This window comes from Oncorhynchus keta, unplaced genomic scaffold (genome assembly GCF_023373465.1).
Source record: "Oncorhynchus keta strain PuntledgeMale-10-30-2019 unplaced genomic scaffold, Oket_V2 Un_contig_3906_pilon_pilon, whole genome shotgun sequence".
Classification (NCBI taxonomy): domain Eukaryota; kingdom Metazoa; phylum Chordata; class Actinopteri; order Salmoniformes; family Salmonidae; genus Oncorhynchus; species Oncorhynchus keta.
The window spans coordinates 119192-131153 of NW_026287495.1; the positions used below are offsets into that span (position 1 = coordinate 119192).

At 47.8% G+C, this 11962-nt stretch overlaps 1 long non-coding RNA gene across 9 annotated transcripts; it reads right to left on the reverse strand.

The window, feature by feature from the left end:
• Nucleotides 1-10060: 10060 nt before the first annotated feature.
• On the reverse strand, nt 10061-11332 carry LOC127924275 (uncharacterized). Of its 9 annotated transcripts, none has more exons than XR_008117461.1 (5): nt 11011-11332; nt 10706-10731; nt 10587-10627; nt 10408-10467; nt 10061-10355 (listed from the first exon to the last, which is right to left on the reverse strand). It is a non-coding gene; the product is annotated as an uncharacterized LOC127924275 (long non-coding RNA). The 9 variants fall into 9 exon arrangements; XR_008117460.1 differs by lacking the exon at nt 10706-10731 and adding an exon at nt 10784-10809; XR_008117458.1 differs by lacking the exon at nt 10706-10731 and adding an exon at nt 10758-10809.
• Nucleotides 11333-11962: the final 630 nt, after the last annotated feature.

Sequence of the window (11962 nt, forward strand, 5' to 3'; positions counted from 1 at the left end):
TATATTATTGTCCAGTCTGTAGTTCTCTATATATTATTGTTCAGTGTGTATTTCTCTATATATTATTGTCCAGTGTGTAGTTCTCTATATATTATTGTTCAGTGTGTAGTTCTCTATATATTATTGTTCAGTGTGTAGTTCTCTATATATTATATTTCAGTGTGTATTTCTCTATATATTATATTTCAGTGTGTAGTTCTCTATATATTATTGTCCAGTGTGTAGTTCTCTATATATTATATTTCAGTGTGTAGGTCTCTATATATTATTGTTCAGTGTGTATTTCTCTATATATTATATTTCAGTGTGTAGTTCTCTATATATTATTGTCCAGTGTGTGTATATGTGAGCCCAGTGTGTAGTTCTCTATATATTATATTTCAGTGTGTAGTTCTCTATATATTATTGTCCAGTGTGTAGTTCTCTATATATTATTGTCCAGTGTGTAGTTCTCTATATATTATTGTCCAGTGTGTGTATATGTGAGCCCAGTGTGTAGTTCTCTATATATTATATTTCAGTGTGTAGTTCTCTATATATTATTGTCCAGTGTGTAGTTCTCTATATATTATTGTCCAGTGTGTAGTTCTCCATATATTATTGTCCAGTGTGTAGTTCTCTATATATTATTGTCCAGTGTGTAGTTCTCTATATATTATTGTCCAGTGTGTAGTTCTCTATATATTATTGTCCAGTGTGTGTATATGTGAGTCCAGTGTGTAGTTTTCACTCCATACAATTCAGAACTTTCTCAGAGACTGGTAGAGAGAGACTGGTAGCCCTTTAATTCACAGTAACTAAATGACCTCATGACTGCTTTCTACGCGCACCAAAATTACCATCTGTTTCTCTGAATTGCCTTTTGAAAACCAAAAGGACGATCTATATAGGAGGCTATATACAGGGGGTACCGGTACAGAGTCAATGTGGAGGCTATATACAGGGGGTACCGGTACAGAGTCAATGTGGAGGCTATATACAGGGGGAACCGGTACAGAGTCAATGTGGAGGCTATATACAGGGGGTACCGGTACAGAGTCAATGTGGAGGCTATATACAGGGGGTACCGGTACAGAGTCAATGTGGAGGCTATATACAGGATAGTGTGGTCTACAGCTTATCATGATATACTCTACCTCAGGCGAGCACCAGCTGTTGTTCACATATATGCACAGGCCCCTGCCCTGTGTCTTACCAGAGGCTTACCAGAGGCTGCTGTTCTGTCCTGCCGATAGAGTGTATAACCCCTCAGCTGTATGTTCTTAATGTTGTCGTTCAGCCACGACTCGGTGAAACATAAGATATTACAGTTTTTAATGTCCCGTTGGTAGGATGTATGTGCTCATCCTACTTATTTTCCAGCGATTGGACGTTAGTTAGTAGGAACGAAGGCAAGGAAGATTAGCCCTTTGTCGCCTGATCCTCACAAGGCACCCTGAACTTTTTCCACTAAATCTCAGTTTCCTTCTCTTGCGAGTCACAGGGATCTGGGCATGGTTGGGTGTCTGTAGTAGTATATCCCTCCCGTCCAATTCGTTGAAGAAGAACTCTTTGTCCGGATTGAGGTGAGCAATTGCAGTTGTGATGTCCAGAAACTATTTTCGGTCATAAGAGATTGTACACTAACATTATGTACAAAACAAGTTACGAACAATGCAAAAGAAAACAAAAATAGCGTGGTTGATTAAATGCCGATAAGACGGCAGCCCTCCGCTCCGGCGCCATCGTAACATCTTACCCTGTAAGATCACATTTTATAATTTAGCTGATCATCTTTGCAATAGAACCAGCTTTCAAATCATGCCCACCTAACTCAGATTGTGATTTATAATGGACAATTTTTGGATTGCAGTTACTGTGATTCCCACCTGTGTTGCCACTTCCCACCTGTGTTGCCACTTCCCACCAGTGTTGCCACTTCCCACCTGTGTTGCCACTTCCCACCAGTGTTGCCACTTCCCACCAGTGTTGCCACTTCCCACCAGTGTTGTCACTTCCCACCAGTGCTGCCACTTCCCACCAGTGCTGCCACTTCCCACCAGTGTTGCCACTTCCCACCAGTGCTGCCACTTCCCACCAGTGTTGCCACTTCCCACCAGTGCTGCCACTTCCCACCAGTGCTGCCACTTCCCACCAGTGCTGCCACTTCCCACCAGTGCTGCCACTTCCCACCAGTGTTGCCACTTCCCACCAGTGCTGCCACTTCCCACCAGTGCTGCCACTTCCCACCAGTGCTGCCACTTCCCACCAGTGTTGCCACTTCCCACCAGTGTTGCCACTTCCCACCAGTGTTGCCACTTCCCACCTGTGTTGCCACTTCCCACCAGTGCTGCCACTTCCCACCAGTGCTGCCACTTCCCACCAGTGTTGCCACTTCCCACCAGTGCTCCCACTTCCCACCAGTGCTGCCACTTCCCACTTCCCACCAGTGCTGCCACTTCCCACCAGTGTTGCCACTTCCCACCAGTGTTGCCACTTCCCACCAGTGTTGCCACTTCCCACCAGTGTTGCCACTTCCCACCAGTGTTGTCACTTCCCACCAGTGTTGCCACTTCCCACCAGTGTTGCCACTTCCCACCAGTGTTGCCACTTCCCACCAGTGTTGCCACTTCCCACCAGTGCTGCCACTTCCCACCAGTGTTGCCACTTCCCACTTCCCACCAGTGTTGCCACTTCCCACCAGTGTTGCCACTTCCACCAGTGTTGCCACTTCCCACCAGTGCTGCCACTTCCCACCAGTGTTGCCACTTCCCACCAGTGTTGCCACTTCCCACCAGTGTTGCCACTTCCCACCAGTGTTGCCACTTCCCACCAGTGTTGCCACTTCCCACCAGTGCTGCCACTTCCCACCAGTGTTGCCACTTCCACCTGTGTTGACACTTCCCACCTGTGTTGACACTTCCCACCAGTGTTGCCACTTCCCACCAGTGTTGCCACTTCCCACCAGTGCTGTCACTTCCCACCAGTGCTGTCACTTCCCACCAGTGCTGTCACTTCCCACCAGTGTTGCCACTTCCCACTTCCACCAGTGTTCCACTTCCCACCAGTGCTGTCACTTCCCACCAGTGTTGCCACTTCCCACCAGTGTTGCCACTTCCCACCAGTGTTGCCACTTCCCACCAGTGTTGCCACTTCCCACCAGTGTTGCCACTTCCCACCAGTGTTGCCACTTCCCACCAGTGTTGTCACTTCCCACCAGTGTTGCCACTTCCCACCAGTGTTGCCACTTCCCACCAGTGTTGCCACTTCCCACCAGTGTTGTCACTTCCCACCAGTGTTGCCACTTCCCACTTCCCACCAGTGTTCCCACTTCCCACCAGTGTTGCCACTTCCCACCAGTGTTCCCACTTCCCACCAGTGTTCCCACTTCCCACCAGTGTTGCCACTTCCCACCAGTGTTGCCACTTCCCACCAGTGTTGCCACTTCCCACCAGTGTTGTCACTTCCACCAGTGCTGCCACTTCCCACCAGTGTTGCCACTTCCCACCAGTGTTGCCACTTCCCACCAGTGTTGCCACTTCCCACCAGTGTTGCCACTTCCCACCAGTGTTGCCACTTCCCACCAGTGTTGTCACTTCCCACTTCCCACCAGTGTTGCCACTTCCACCAGTGTTGCCACTTCCCACCAGTGTTGCCACTTCCCACCAGTGTTGCCACTTCCCACCAGTGTTGCCACTTCCCACTTCCCACCAGTGTTGCCACTTCCCACCAGTGTTGCCACTTCCCACCAGTGTTGCCACTTCCCACCAGTGTTGCCACTTCCCACCAGTGTTGCCACTTCCCACCAGTGTTGCCACTTCCCACCAGTGTTGCCACTTCCCACCAGTGTTGCCACTTCCCACCAGTGTTCCCACTTCCCACCAGTGTTGCCACTTCCCACCAGTGTTGCCACTTCCCACCAGTGTTGCCACTTCCCACTTCCCACCAGTGTTGCCACTTCCCACCAGTGTTGCCACTTCCCACTTCCCACCAGTGTTGCCACTTCCCACCAGTGTTGCCACTTCCCACCAGTGTTGCCACTTCCCACCAGTGTTGCCACTTCCCACTTCCCACCAGTGTTGCCACTTCCCACCAGTGTTCCCACTTCCCACCAGTGCTGCCACTTCCCACCAGTGTTGCCACTCCCCACCAGTGTTGCCACTTCCCACCAGTGTTGCCACTTCCCACTTCCCACCAGTGTTGCCACTTCCCACTTCCCACCAGTGCTGCCACTTCCCACCAGTGTTGCCACTTCCCACCAGTGTTGCCACTTCCCACCAGTGTTGCCACTTCCCACCAGTGTTGCCACTTCCCACCAGTGTTGCCACTTCCCACCAGTGTTGCCACTTCCCACCAGTGTTCCCACTTCCCACCAGTGTTCCCACTTCCCACCAGTGTTGCCACTTCCCACCAGTGTTGCCACTTCCCACTTCCCACCAGTGTTGCCACTTCCCACCAGTGTTGCCACTTCCCACCAGTGTTGCCACTTCCCACCAGTGTTGCCACTTCCCACCAGTGTGCCACTTCCCACTTCCCACCAGTGTTGCCACTTCCCACCAGTGTTGCCACTTCCCACCAGTGTTGTCACTTCCCACCAGTGTTGCCACTTCCCACCAGTGTTGCCACTTCCCACCAGTGTTGCCACTTCCCACCAGTGTTGCCACTTCCCACCAGTGTTGCCACTTCCCACCAGTGTTGCCACTTCCCACCAGTGTTCCCACCAGTGTTGCCACTTCCCACCAGTGTTGCCACTTCCCACCAGTGTTGCCACTTCCCACTTCCCACCAGTGTTGCCACTTCCCACCAGTGTTGCCACTTCCCACCAGTTGCCACTTCCCACCAGTGTTGCCACTTCCCACTTCCCACCAGTGTTGCCACTTCCCACCAGTGTTCCCACTTCCCACCAGTGTTGCCACTTCCCACCAGTGTTCCACTTCCCACCAGTGTTGCCACTTCCTTCCCACCAGTGTTGCCACTTCCCACCAGTGTGTTTCCCACCAGTGTTGCCACTTCCCACCAGTGTTGCCACTTCCCACCAGTGTTGCCACTTCCACCAGTGTTGCCACTTCCCACCAGTGTTGCCACTTCCCACCAGTGTTGCCACTTCCCACCAGTGTTGCCACTTCCCACCAGTGTTGCCACTTCCCACCAGTGTTGCCACTTCCCACCAGTGTTGCCACTTCCCACCAGTGTTGCCACTTCCCACCAGTGTTGCCACTTCCCACCAGTGTTGCCACTTCCCACCAGTGTTGCCACTTCCCACCAGTGTTGCCACTTCCCACCAGTGTTGCCACTTCCCACCAGTGTTGCCACTTCCCACCAGTGTTGCCACTTCCCACCAGTGTGCCACTTCCCACTTCCCACCAGTGTTGCCACTTCCCACCAGTGTTGCCACTTCCCACCAGTGTTGCCACTTCCCACCAGTGTTGCCACTTCCCACCAGTGTTGCCACTTCCACCAGTGTTGCCACTTCCCACCAGTGTTGCCACTTCCCACCAGTGCTGCCACTTCCCACCAGTGCTGCCACTTCCCACCAGTGCCACTTCCCACCAGTGCTGCCACTTCCCACCAGTGCTGCCACTTCCCACCAGTGCTGCCACTTCCCACTTCCCACCAGTGTTGCCACTTCCCACCAGTGCTGTCACTTCCCACCAGTGCTGCCACTTCCCACCAGTGTTGCCACTTCCCACCAGTGCTGCCACTTCCCACCAGTGTTGCCACTTCCCACCAGTGCTGCCACTTCCCACCAGTGTTGCCACTTCCCACTTCCCACCAGTGTTGTCACTTCCCACCAGTGCTGTCACTTCCCACCAGTGTTGCCACTTCCCACCAGTGTTGCCACTTCCCACCAGTGCTGCCACTTCCACCAGTGTTGCCACTTCCCACTTCCCACCAGTGTTGCCACTTCCCACCAGTGCTGTCACTTCCACCAGTGTTGCCACTTCCACCAGTGTTGCCACTTCCCACCTGTGTTGACACTTCCCACCAGTGCTGCCACTTCCCACCAGTGTTGCCACTTCCCACCAGTGTTGCCACTTCCCACCAGTGTTGCCACTTCCACCAGTGTTGCCACTTCCCACCTGTGTTGCCACTTCCCACCAGTGTTGACACTTCCCACCAGTGTTGACACTTCCCACCAGTGTTGACACTTCCCACCAGTGTTGTCACTTCCACCAGTGTTGTCACTTCCCACCAGTGTTGTCACTTCCCACCAGTGTTCCCACTTCCCACCAGTGCTGTCACTTCCCACCAGTGTTCCCACTTCCCACCAGTGTTGCCACTTCCCACTTCCCACCAGTGTTCCCACTTCCCACCAGTGCTGTCACTTCCCACCAGTGTTGCCACTTCCCACCAGTGTTGCCACTTCCCACCAGTGTTGCCACTTCCACCAGTGTTGTCACTTCCCACCAGTGTTGCCACTTCCCACCAGTGTTGCCACTTCCCACCAGTGTTGCCACTTCCCACCAGTGCTGCCACTTCCCACCAGTGTTGCCACTTCCCACCAGTGTTGCCACTTCCCACCAGTGTTGCCACTTCCCACCAGTGTTGCCACTTCCCACCAGTGCTGCCACTTCCCACCAGTGTTGCCACTTCCCACTTCCCACCAGTGTTGTCACTTCCCACCAGTGTTGCCACTTCCCACCAGTGTTGCCACTTCCACCAGTGTTCCCACTTCCCACCAGTGTCAGGGTTAAGGACTATTGTATTGATGGTCCAGATGCTGTTCCTTTGTGGACCAAAGTGTGTAAGGCTATTTATAATGCTGCGTTAGTAACCAAGTGGGAAGTGGGAATGTACCACATACGACTGGGAAAAAAACACTTTTACCGGCCCTCAAACTGGTCATCTGTAGTGGGGAACTAGTCTATGATCCGGAGCTGTCTACCTCTCAACTAGATCCATTTCTCCCACATGGTGACCTCTGATGTCACCTACTGAAGAAATTACCTTGATAACAGCATTTTCAGCAGTTAAACGCAACAACAAAACATTACTTATAAAAAGCAATATATATGTTTGTTAAATGAACACTATACTTCATTTACAAGCGTGATAGCTGAACTTTCAATTTATGGTCTACGCATTTTGTTAGCCAGGAGCCAAGTTCATAGCTTGTGAAGTGTTATTTATTTATTTATTTATTTCACCTGAATGCATCACACTGTTATTCACAACTGGTAAATCCCCACCTCCCACTTCTGGTCAGGGCCCCTGGAGGTCAGGGCCCCTGGAGGTCAGGGCCCCTGGAGGTCAGGGCCCCTGGAGGTCAGGGCCCCTGGAGGTCAGGGCCCCTGGACCTCCCACTTGGTTAGGAAAGCAGCATGAGGTCCCCTTACACAGACTAACAACAGAACTGGTCAAATATATCCATATTTTATTTAATGCGGCTGAATTATTTGGATATTTGCTCGTTTTTAAAAAAAACGTTTCGAGACGGAGCTGTTCTTTAATTGGAGACTGAGCCGATATGCAAGTTGATGTTGGGGTACAGTATTTTGGTTTGGTTCTGTGCACCAGCTGATCGATTTGATAAACATCATTGTGTTTTTCTATGAGTGGCGTTGGGTTAAGTGGTGACTGACCGTGTTACAGTAAGGACATCGGCACGGTGACATCCCTGAATGAGTCATTCATAATTAATTCAGTTTCCATACCTGCATTACTTTTACCTCCATACCTTCATTCCACAACAACACTACATTACATCTACCTCTGATTCCTCTGTGTGTGAGTGTGTGAGTGTGAGTGTGTGAGTGTGAGTGTGAGTGTGAGTGTGTGTGTGTGTGTGTGTGTGTGTGTGTGTGTGTGTGTGTGTGTAACTATACTTGTGGGGAACAGAATAGTAAGAAACCAACATTTGACTAACCGGGGAAATGTTTTTAGTCCACACAAGGTTACATTCTATTTGTAAAGGGTTTAGGGTTAAATAGTGTTAAATGCTACTTGTAGAGTGTTTAGGGTTAAGTAGTGTTAAATGCTACTTGTAGAGTGTTTAGGGTTGAGTAGTGTTAAATGCTACTTGTAGAGTGTTTAGGGTTAAGTAGTGTTAAATGCTACTTGTAGAGTGTTTAGGGTTAAGTAGTGTTAAATGCTACTTGTAGAGGGTTTAGGGTTGAGTAGTGTTAAATGCTACTTGTAGAGTGTTTAGGGTTGAGTAGTGTTAAATGCTACTTGTAGAGTGTTTAGGGTTAAGTAGTGTTAAATGCTACTTGTAGAGGGTTTAGGGTTGAGTAGTGTTAAATGCTACTTGTAGAGGGTTTAGGGTTGAGTAGTGTTAAATGCTACTTGTAGAGTGTTTAGGGTTGAGTAGTGTTAAATGCTACTTGTAGAGGGTTTAGGGTTGAGTAGTGTTAAATGCTACTTGTAGAGGGTTTAGGGTTGAGTAGTGTTAAATGCTACTTGTAGAGGGTTTAGGGTTGAGTAGTGTTAAATGCTACTTGTAGAGTGTTTAGGGTTGAGTAGTGTTAAATGCTACTTGTAGAGTGTTTAGGGTTGAGTAGTGTTAAATGCTACTTGTAGAGGGTTTAGGGTTAAGTTGTGTTAAATTCTACTTGTAGAGGGTTTAGGGTTGAGTAGTGTTAAATGCTACTTGTAGAGGGTTTAGGGTTAAGTAGTGTTACATTCTACTTGTAGAGGGTTTAGGGTTGAGTAGTGTTAAATGCTACTTGTAGAGTGTTTAGGGTTGAGTAGTGTTAAATGCTACTTGTAGAGTGTTTAGGATTGAGTAGTGTTAAATGCTACTTGTAGAGTGTTTAGGGTTGAGTAGTGTTAAATGCTACTTGTAGAGTGTTTAGGGTTGAGTAGTGTTAAATGCTACTTGTAGAGTGTTTAGGGTTGAGTAGTGTTAAATGCTACTTGTAGAGTGTTTAGGATTGAGTAGTGTTAAATGCTACTTGTAGAGTGTTTAGGGTTGAGTAGTGTTAAATTCTACTTGTAGAGTGTTTAGGGTTGAGTAGTGTTAAATGCTACTTGTAGAGGGTTTAGGGTTGAGTAGTGTTACATTCTACTTGTAGAGGGTTTAGGGTTGAGTAGTGTTAAATGCTACTTGTAGAGTGTTTAGGGTTAAGTAGTGTTAAATGCTACTTGTAGAGTGTTTAGGTTTGAGTAGTGTTAAATGCTACTTGTAGAGTGTTTAGGGTTGAGTAGTGTTAAATGCTACTTGTAGAGTGTTTAGGGTTGAGTAGTGTTAAATGCTACTTGTAGAGTGTTTAGGGTTGAGTAGTGTTAAATGCTACTTGTAGAGGGTTTAGGGTTAAGTTGTGTTAAATTCTACTTGTAGAGGGTTTAGGGTTGAGTAGTGTTAAATGCTACTTGTAGAGGGTTTAGGGTTAAGTAGTGTTACATTCTACTTGTAGAGGGTTTAGGGTTGAGTAGTGTTAAATGCTACTTGTAGAGTGTTTAGGGTTGAGTAGTGTTAAATGCTACTTGTAGAGTGTTTAGGATTGAGTAGTGTTAAATGCTACTTGTAGAGTGTTTAGGGTTGAGTAGTGTTAAATGCTACTTGTAGAGTGTTTAGGGTTGAGTAGTGTTAAATGCTACTTGTAGAGTGTTTAGGGTTGAGTAGTGTTAAATGCTACTTGTAGAGTGTTTAGGATTGAGTAGTGTTAAATGCTACTTGTAGAGTGTTTAGGGTTGAGTAGTGTTAAATTCTACTTGTAGAGTGTTTAGGGTTGAGTAGTGTTAAATGCTACTTGTAGAGGGTTTAGGGTTGAGTAGTGTTACATTCTACTTGTAGAGGGTTTAGGGTTGAGTAGTGTTAAATGCTACTTGTAGAGTGTTTAGGGTTAAGTAGTGTTAAATGCTACTTGTAGAGTGTTTAGGGTTGAGTAGTGTTAAATGCTACTTGTAGAGTGTTTAGGGTTGAGTAGTGTTAAATGCTACTTGTAGAGGGTTTAGGGTTGAGTAGTGTTAAATGCTACTTGTAGAGTGTTTAGGGTTGAGTAGTGTTAAATTCTACTTGTAGAGTGTTTAGGGTTGAGTAGTGTTAAATGCTACTTGTAGAGTGTTTAGGGTTGAGTAGTGTTAAATGCTACTTGTAGAGTGTTTAGGGTTGAGTAGTGTTAAATGCTACTTGTAGAGGGTTTAGGGTTAAGTTGTGTCAAAAAGAAGCAGCAAGAAGATTTTAGGGTTAAGTAGTGTTAAGTAGAAGCAGCTAGTATATAGGGGGGTGATACACCTGAATGGGCTTAATCTGTCCAAACACACACACACACACACACACACACACACACACACACACACACACACAGGATCAGTTACAACTATTGAATCATTTAAGAGCAACCAGATTCCCCTGAAGTCACTGATCTACCTGTCTACCACTACACCTCAACCCACTAGTCTACCACTACACCTCAACCCACTGTTACCTCTGGCTCTAGTCTACCACAACACTTCTAACCACTAGTCTACCACTACACTTCTAACCACTAGTCTACCACTACACCTCAACCCACTGTTACCTCTGGCTCTAGTCTACCACTACACCTCAACCCACTAGTCTACCACTACACTTCTAACCACTAGTCTACCACTACACCTCAACCCACTGTTACCTCTGGCTCTAGTCTACCACAACACCTCAACCCACTAGTCTACCACTACACCTCAACCCACTGTTACCTCTGGCTCTAGTCTACCACTACACCTCAACCCACTAGTCTACCACTACACTTCTAACCACTAGTCTACCACTACACCTCAACCCACTAGTCTACCACTACACTTCTAACCACTAGTCTACCACTACACCTCAACCCACTAGTCTACCACTACACTTCTAACCACTAGTCTACCACTACACTTCTAACCACTAGTCTACCACTACACCTCAACCCACTGTTACCTCTGGCTCTACTCTACCACTACACCTCAACCCACTATTACCTCTGGCTCTAGTCTACCACAACACTTCTAACCACTAGTCTACCACTACACCTCAACCCACTGTTACCTCTGGCTCTAGTCTACCACAACACTTCTAACCACTAGTCTACCACTACACTTCTAACCACTAGTCTACCCCTACACCTCAACCCACTGTTACCTCTGGCTCTAGTCTACCACAACACTTCTAACCACTAGTCTACCACTACACCTCAACCCACTGTTACCTCTGGCTCTAGTCTACCACAACACTTCTAACCACTAGTCTACCACTACACCTCAACCCACTGTTACCTCTGGCTCTAGTCTACCACAACACTTCTAACCACTAGTCTACCACTACACCTCAACCCACTGTTACCTCTGGCTCTAGTCTACCACAACACTTCTAACCACTAGTCTACCACTACACCTCAACCCACTGTTACCTCTGGCTCTAGTCTACCACAACACTTCTACTCACTAGTCTACCACGGCACCTCAACCCTCTAGTCTACCACTACACTTCTACTCACTAGTTTACCATTACACCTCAACCCACTAGTCTACCACGACACCTCAACCCTCTAGTCTACCACGACACCTCAACCCTCTAGTCTACCACTACACTTCTACCCACTAGTCTTTTTTTTTTATTTTTTTACCTTTATTTAACCAGGCAAGCCAGTTAAGAACACATTCTTATTTTCAATGACGGCCTGGGAACAGTGCCTGTTCTGCCTGTTCAGGGGCAGAACGACAGATTTGTACCTTGTCAGCTCGGGGGTTTGAACTCGCAACCTTCCGGTTACTAGTCCAACGCTCTAACCACTAGGCTACGCTGCCGCCCAGTCTACCATTACACCTCAACCCACTAGTCTACCATTACACCTCAACCCACTATTACCTCTGGCTCTAGTCTACCTCTATAGCTCTATACTAGCTCCATACCCACTGTTACCTCTGGCTCTAGTCTACCTCTATAGCTCTATACTAGCTCCATACCCACTGTTACCTCTGGCTCTAGTCTACCTCTATAGCTCTATACTAGCTCCATACCCTGTTACTGCTCTACCTCTGGCTCTAGTCTACCTCTCTAGTCTACCTCTATAGCTCT